This window comes from Sinocyclocheilus rhinocerous, unplaced genomic scaffold, assembly GCF_001515625.1.
Source record: "Sinocyclocheilus rhinocerous isolate Xijiao unplaced genomic scaffold, SAMN03320098_v1.1 scaffold381, whole genome shotgun sequence".
Lineage (NCBI taxonomy): Eukaryota > Metazoa > Chordata > Actinopteri > Cypriniformes > Cyprinidae > Sinocyclocheilus > Sinocyclocheilus rhinocerous.
In genome coordinates this window covers 312,823-319,799 of record NW_015640044.1, presented here as the reverse complement: position 1 = coordinate 319,799, position 6,977 = coordinate 312,823, and the positions used below count along the sequence as shown (strand labels likewise).

The window sequence follows — 6,977 nt, the reverse complement described above, 5'->3', positions numbered from 1 at the left end:
GGGGGGGCGGACTGAAAGGGAGATATACAGCTGTATAGTGCTCTTGCCAACAGCATGATTGTGATACTTGAGTTTAATGTTAATATTTTTTATGTTAAATCTGAAGTTCACATTGAGCAACGTACATTATAGAAACATATTTTGTTAATTTTACTCTGACAGCGTAAATAGTTCAATTTTGACTGATGCTGATTTGCAAATAAACAGTCCAACATGCATAATTACCACACCTGTTTAATGAAATAATGCTGTGATTATATTCATATTATAGCCCTATCTAGATTAAGCAGCAAATTATAATTCTAAACAAAGTTTGGTTGTGTCTGGGCACAACATAGTGCTATTTTGTTCCTGAATGAATCTGTGTTTTTGAACAAATCAGTTGAATGAATGATTCAAAGACTCGCTCATAGAGAGGCTGTATCTGAAATTGCATATTCTCTTTTTGCCTAATATTTATTGAACACTGTGAATTCAGACATACTCTTTTTTGCACCTACTATATAGTAAGGAAGCATGCGATTTTGGATGGTGAGTGAATTAATTAATGCCTCATTTATAAAAAACCCATCACCACCTACTTGTGTATTGATGTAGCCTGCAGAAACAGTCACTGAAAAATCCTCACCACTAATGCACAGAGTGACACTCTGTCTGGACTCTGTCTGGAATGATACAAATGATGAAAAGTCCCAGTGCTGTTGGACTAAACATAAGCTCTCTTGGAACACAGCTCAATCAATTCAATTAAAGGAACGGACTAACTTTTGTATAATTACAGAAGATAAATGTCAAAAGAGTGAAGTTTATCACCCAGTCTTCATCAAGCGACTAGTCTTTGTATTTCAGAGCTATATAGCTTTATGTGGATGATTATCCATTGGGTGGGTTTTTGAGTAGCTGGGTCCCATCACTTCTCATTGTGGGCCTCGATTACCAAACGGCAGTATGTGACGAATAGGGGTGAGACCGTGTTGCGCTGGTGGGTGTACATGTACAGTTTCGCTTAGAGGCACAATACAATTTATCCTTCTGTGTTGCTCTCCAGTTTTTCATCTGGATGATTCGGTGAGGCTGGTGTGTGTTGGTTCATGGGGAATGGTGATTCAGTACGAGGGAAAAGATCTTCCCAGCACCCAGAGACCTTGTCAGTCTTAGTAAGTGGGGACAGAAGGTATTTACTGTAAACCTGCCACCTCCCCAGAAGAGACAAATAGAATCTGATAAATGTGACTCCACTGACGTTGCCCGTCGATTAACCTTCCAATTACCCAACTCCAGCATATGCGCATTTAATAATCATTAATACTTGATTATTGGCACTGATCTCTGAATGTCGCTGGTCAACACGGTCTCACCCCTATTCGTCACATACTGCCGTTTAGTCTCAGCGTTTTTTTTTTTTTTTTTTACCTTTGTACTTTATATTTTACCTCTTAATGAGAAAGAGCTGGGGGCAATGAGAAACACTGGCCACACACACACATAGAAATCACACTAACATGTCCTTGAATGAATGGATTTATATACAGTGCTAGAAATCCAATCATACCCACAACATTCAATGTATCGTAACAATGCTAGAATAATGAGATGTTTCATTGCACGTGAGAATAAATTGATGAGTATGCCAGTTTGCAATCGTATAATCAGTAAATAGATCAAGATGCTCTCAATGGATCCATCTGATTGATTCAAATTTGCAAACAAACACTTTAAGATGCATAATCACTGCACCTGTTTAATGAAATAATGCTTAGCTGTGATTATGTTCATATTATGACCACGATTCGGAAAGTGGCCCCTGTCTGGATTTACCATTGAGCGCCAAATCCAAATTCTAATTTGTTTCCGTATCAAAGGAAGGGAAGATCTGCCCGAACAAATTAGATAACAGAAGAGTCATTTTATAATAACAAACAAAAACAGGCTTTGCGTGTAATGCAGCAATTAGGAGAACCCTAATGATGGTAATTTAAGTTTTCATTCTGATCCCTCTAGTGACAGACAGAGTCTATCAATTACTGCATTAAACCACAGAGCAGCTGCAGCTGCAGTCACCCAAATTGTTGTCTAAACTGCTGTCGTCTCCTTCCCTTCCTTCTGCCTTAATTGCAGTTCAAGCAGTTCATCATAATCTATTTGCACATAGCCAGTTATTCCTCTTTCTAGGGGAGGTTGGAGGTTTCAGTCATTAGCGTGATGGCCGTGAGGTAGCAAGGCTGCAAATGAGGTAGAGGGATGAGTCGAGATAAGCACTTTCTGGGACAGTTAATGTGAATCTTCACAAAAAAATCTGAAATAAAAGTCAAAAATGATTTGCTAATAAGAAACTTAGGGCCACGTTCGCAATGCCGACTGGGGCTAAATTGCGTGAAATCTCCAACTGCGGCATGCGACAGACAATAAAACAGGCGCTAGCTGCCAAACGCTACTTAACCATGGCCTTTTCCCTCATTTCAAGCCATAGCTTCTGCCTTTTGTACAAGCACTGATCAGTTGTAGCAGGGTTATCAAGTAACAGATTTCTGAGGCCTGAATATGACTTTCTACCCATTCCTTCTTTCCCGAAATGCTCCGGCCCAGTAGACCATGAAGCTCTCAAAACTTCATGCATGTCCAAAGGTTTCCAAAGGAGCAGATGAAGGTAGCCAGGGAGAGGATCAGCTGGCCTGCGGTTTTCTTCTGCGTGCCAGACCGTGGGATTGGCTGCAGGGTTGGGGGGCCATCTTGACTGGCTGGCAGGCAAGAGGCTCGAACAGTTTGCTTGTGAAGAGCTGTGGAAAAAAAGGGAGAAATGTGTGGGTGTTTATATGTGCAGATTTGCTGGACTGGCGAGCTGCAAAAAGAGACAAAGCAAATGTTTGCATGTGTGTTTGACAGCGCTTACTTTGAGTATAGCTGAATTCATTTTGAAATGAGTGATGTTCTGTGCAGTATCTTGTAATGCTAAGAATGTTTGATCTGATCTAAATGTAATTTCTTTTTTGTCTCCATTAACTGTAATATTAAAGCTGAAAAATTATGTTGACAAATATCAGTAAAATCACCACAACAACTAGCAATTAAAGCAGGAATGAATATAAGCCCTTGTGAAAGGGAGTGTGTGTGTGTGTGTGTGTGTGTGTGTGTGTGTGTGTGTGTGTGTGTGTGTGTGCGTGCGTGCGTGTGCGTGTGTGTGTGTTGTGTGTGTGTGTGTGTGTGTGTGTGTGTGTGTGTGTGTGTGTGTGTGTGTGTGTGCGTGCGTGCGTGTGCGTGTGTGTGTGTGTGTGCGCGCTAGTGAGCTTGCGTCTCAGATGGTCAAGCACTGCCGGAGGAGAGATTGTCAGTCTGTGAACTAAAGCAGCTTGCCAGAATAGCAAGTGCAAGCTTTAGGCTGTAAGTGGGGACATGGCTTGGGCGAAATGTTAAACCAAGGTTCTTTGTGTTATTGCTGACACTGAATTTCATCCTTCCCCCTGGAGGTGTAGGTTATGATTGGTGAAACATGCTCTAAACATCCCAGCAATATGTAGCATAGACACTGAAGAAAGACTCATTCTGTTCAGCTTTATAAAACGGCTATTTCTTCACATTTATCTTGTGTTAAAGTCTCTTTAAAGGCTTTTCTGCATTTCACTTCTAAAGAGTTTCGTTTCATTACTTTGAAGTGCATAAGTCATGTGCTTACTTGACCTCAGTTAACCCAAAGTTACTTTTACTTTTTTCATGGGTAGATGAAGGCAGAAGGTATTTCTTACAAGCACTAACTTGCAGTCGTTTTCTTATTTTATATTCAACTTGTTTACATATAAACGTTTCAAGAGCCTCCGTGCTCACTGTGTTCACGACACCACCTAAACTATGTAAATCTGAACATTTTCTGTCTTGTTGTAGAACAGCTCAGTGAATAACAGTAGTTTATGCATTTTGGACATTAGGTCTTTTGACTAAAGGCTATTTATGCAGCAAAACTCTGCTATTTGTGATTGTTCTACTTGCCCTTGTGGAAGCTCTGCAGACTACCTACTAGCTGCTGGGGCCCAAGATGTTTTCAAATCTCTGTTCATGTCTTGCTGAGGGTGGCCATCTGTTTTTTCATCTCCTGGTGAAACTGAATCTGTATGCTCTCTCATAGTGTTTGTCTTTCTCTTTTTAATTTCTCACTGTCTTTCAAGTATGAGGACATTGTTACGCTTCTCTTTTTCTTTCAGTTATCATAGCTGACCAAGCTGTTCTTTTTCTTTTTGTTTTGGTATTTCAGCCTTTGATTGCTGGACAGTTCAGAGATACACAAAATATACATGAATACATTAAAATTCTACTACTGTGATATAAAGTTTTTTTTTGCATAAAACACTAAATATTTGTTTAATATTTTTTTACATATAGTAAAACACCTTATATATTTTCAACAGTTTAAATACTGTTCTAGATTCTGTTGTGTGAATATTGGATCATCTCTAATCTTTCTTTCTTTTTATTTGCTTACTAGAAAACATTAAGTTTCAAATGTGTTATTTGAATCATTTTTAAATCATTTTATATTCGGATTCTGAAGTCTCTTATATGGCCTCTCACTTTCTCATATACTAATAAATCAGCATTCTGATGAACCTGAGAACATTGTGGGCTTGTCATCCCTCACAAAACTCTTTTTTCCACATGAGACGATTAAGCGTCAGGGGTTGTCCATTTGAAATGTCCGACCTGTAAAGTCAATTAATTACTATTCAAATTAATCAGGACATTAAAAAGCAAAAGCAGGGTCACAGTCAGGTGCGTCTTTCAGTAAATGTGCTGCTTCCAATACTAATACATGAAGGGGTGACTTCAACCATAGATCAAGGTAATTGCTGTATTAGGCAGAAAATTGGAGCTAGAATAACCAGATGCAAAGGAGATGGCCATAACCCACTTGTGTGATGGTTATTCTAAGTTCAAGGAGAGTTCAAGCATAGAGGAGATAATCACAGAGGGTCAAGTGCATTGAGACACAGAAGAAATTATCTTCTGCAAATACACGATTTTCCAAAGGGAATAATTTTCTTTGTGCTTATGGCGGTTCATACCTCATTTGATTTTCCATAAGTCTTTATTTTCTCTTCCCTATTACAGTCGGCTTTCTATATAGTGGGTTCTGAGATAATGTGTTTCCATTTCAGCATGCAGTATCTAGTGCATATGTGAGCTGTAATATAAATGTTAGAATGCATGAAGGTTGGTGGCACTTTATAAACACATTAAACATGATATCGACCATGATTTGGTCAGTCATGGTCTTCAGTGCATCTGTTTGATATTATATAATCTAATAAATAAGACACACGGTATTACAGTTCAACAAATATTTTGGTCTTTATGTATTAGGGATTACCTGCAGAAATCAGTGAATTGGGTGGAAAAATGTCTTTGATCTTTTACTAATACAACTACCAGTTGTACACTACCAGTCAAAGTTTGCAATAATTAAGAATTGTTTTTAATATTTATGAAAGAAGTATTTTATTCTTCCCAAGGTTGCATTTATTTGATTTAAAAACAGTAATATTGTGAAATATTATTACAGTTTTCTATATATTTAAAAATGTCATTTATTCCTGTGATGGCAAAGCTGAAATTTGTGCAGCCTTTACTCCAGTATTCAGTGTCACAGAAACCATTCTAATATGCTGATTTGGTGCTCAAGAAACATTTCTTGTTATCAATGCTGAAAACAATCAATGCTGTTTTTGCTGCTTAATATTTTTGTGGAAACCATGATTCACTGCTATTCAAAACAAAGTTTGGTGTACGTAAGATTAAAAAAAGAAGAAAAAAAGCAAAGAAAAGAAAAGAAATTAATAGTTTTATTCAGCAAGGACACATTAAATTGATCAAAAGTAACAATAAAGAGAATGTTACAAAATATTTCCATTTCAAATAAATGCTGTTCTTTTAAATTTTCTATTTATCAAAAAATTTAGAAAAAAATGTATCATGTTTCCACAAAAAAATATTAAGCAGTAAAAACTTTTTTTCCCCAGAACTATTAATAATAATTGAGCATAAATACTAATTGAGCACCAAATCACCAATATTTTCTAATAAAACTCTTTTTTTTGCATCACTATTATGTGTTTCTGTGACAGGATTATTTATATACACACACATATATATATATACATCTTCACAAACACAGACTCACTAGATCTCATTTCAGATCACTTCACCTTGTGCCCAGAGAGCAAGTCAAGCTTGACAAAAGCCACTTGGAGGAGAATTCCTGCTGTGAGGTGCGACTAAACACAATCAACCTCTCCCCATCATCCAACATCAGCATGCCCTTCAGTCTCCAACTAATTAAAGTGATACAACATCTCACAGGCCACTGAACACATGCATCTAATGGTCTGTGTGACACAATGTAGTCCCTCTTCCTCACATTCTGGATTTTCTGGAATTTAGTTTTTAGTTATCCTTTATCACTGATGGCTGACAATATCTATATGCAGTGTCCCAGTTTAGAACCGCTATAAAACAAATGGTTTTTAAACAACATTTTTGGTGTGAGAACTATTAGTGATAATGAGCGACACCTGCCCCACTCACCGGTCTCGAGTCCCACGGAGGAGCTCCGGAAGCATACAAGGAGGAGTGACGACAGTGTTGGACGAGAGAGGTCCAGGCCTGGCATTATTTTTCACATAATTTACATTATTACAATACCTTTCTCCCCAGCCTGGCACAAACGGCTCGATTCCGGCTTTGATGAAGGTCCGCTTTCCAAAAAACAAAATGTGTTCCAGTGCGTTGTGATTGGCGAACAGCTTAGACAGTGTTTCATTACTGCCACGCCCCTTGCTCCGTCTTTCAACAAAAACTGTTGGGCGAATCCGGCACTGTACTCCCTCGTGTTGTGGAAGCTGTCCTCAGTAAAATGCGCAGCACACAATAGCAAATTGGGGTTATAATGCTCAGGAACAGAGTTAAAAAATAAATTGCAACCACTGTTTCCT

At 38.2% G+C, this 6,977-nt stretch overlaps 1 long non-coding RNA gene across 1 annotated transcript in view; it reads right to left on the bottom strand.

Annotated features, from left to right (window-relative positions):
* The window catches only part of LOC107752373 (uncharacterized), a 14,695-nt gene that overhangs the window by 1,319 nt on the left and 6,399 nt on the right, over positions 1-6,977 (bottom strand). The window lies entirely within an intron of this gene.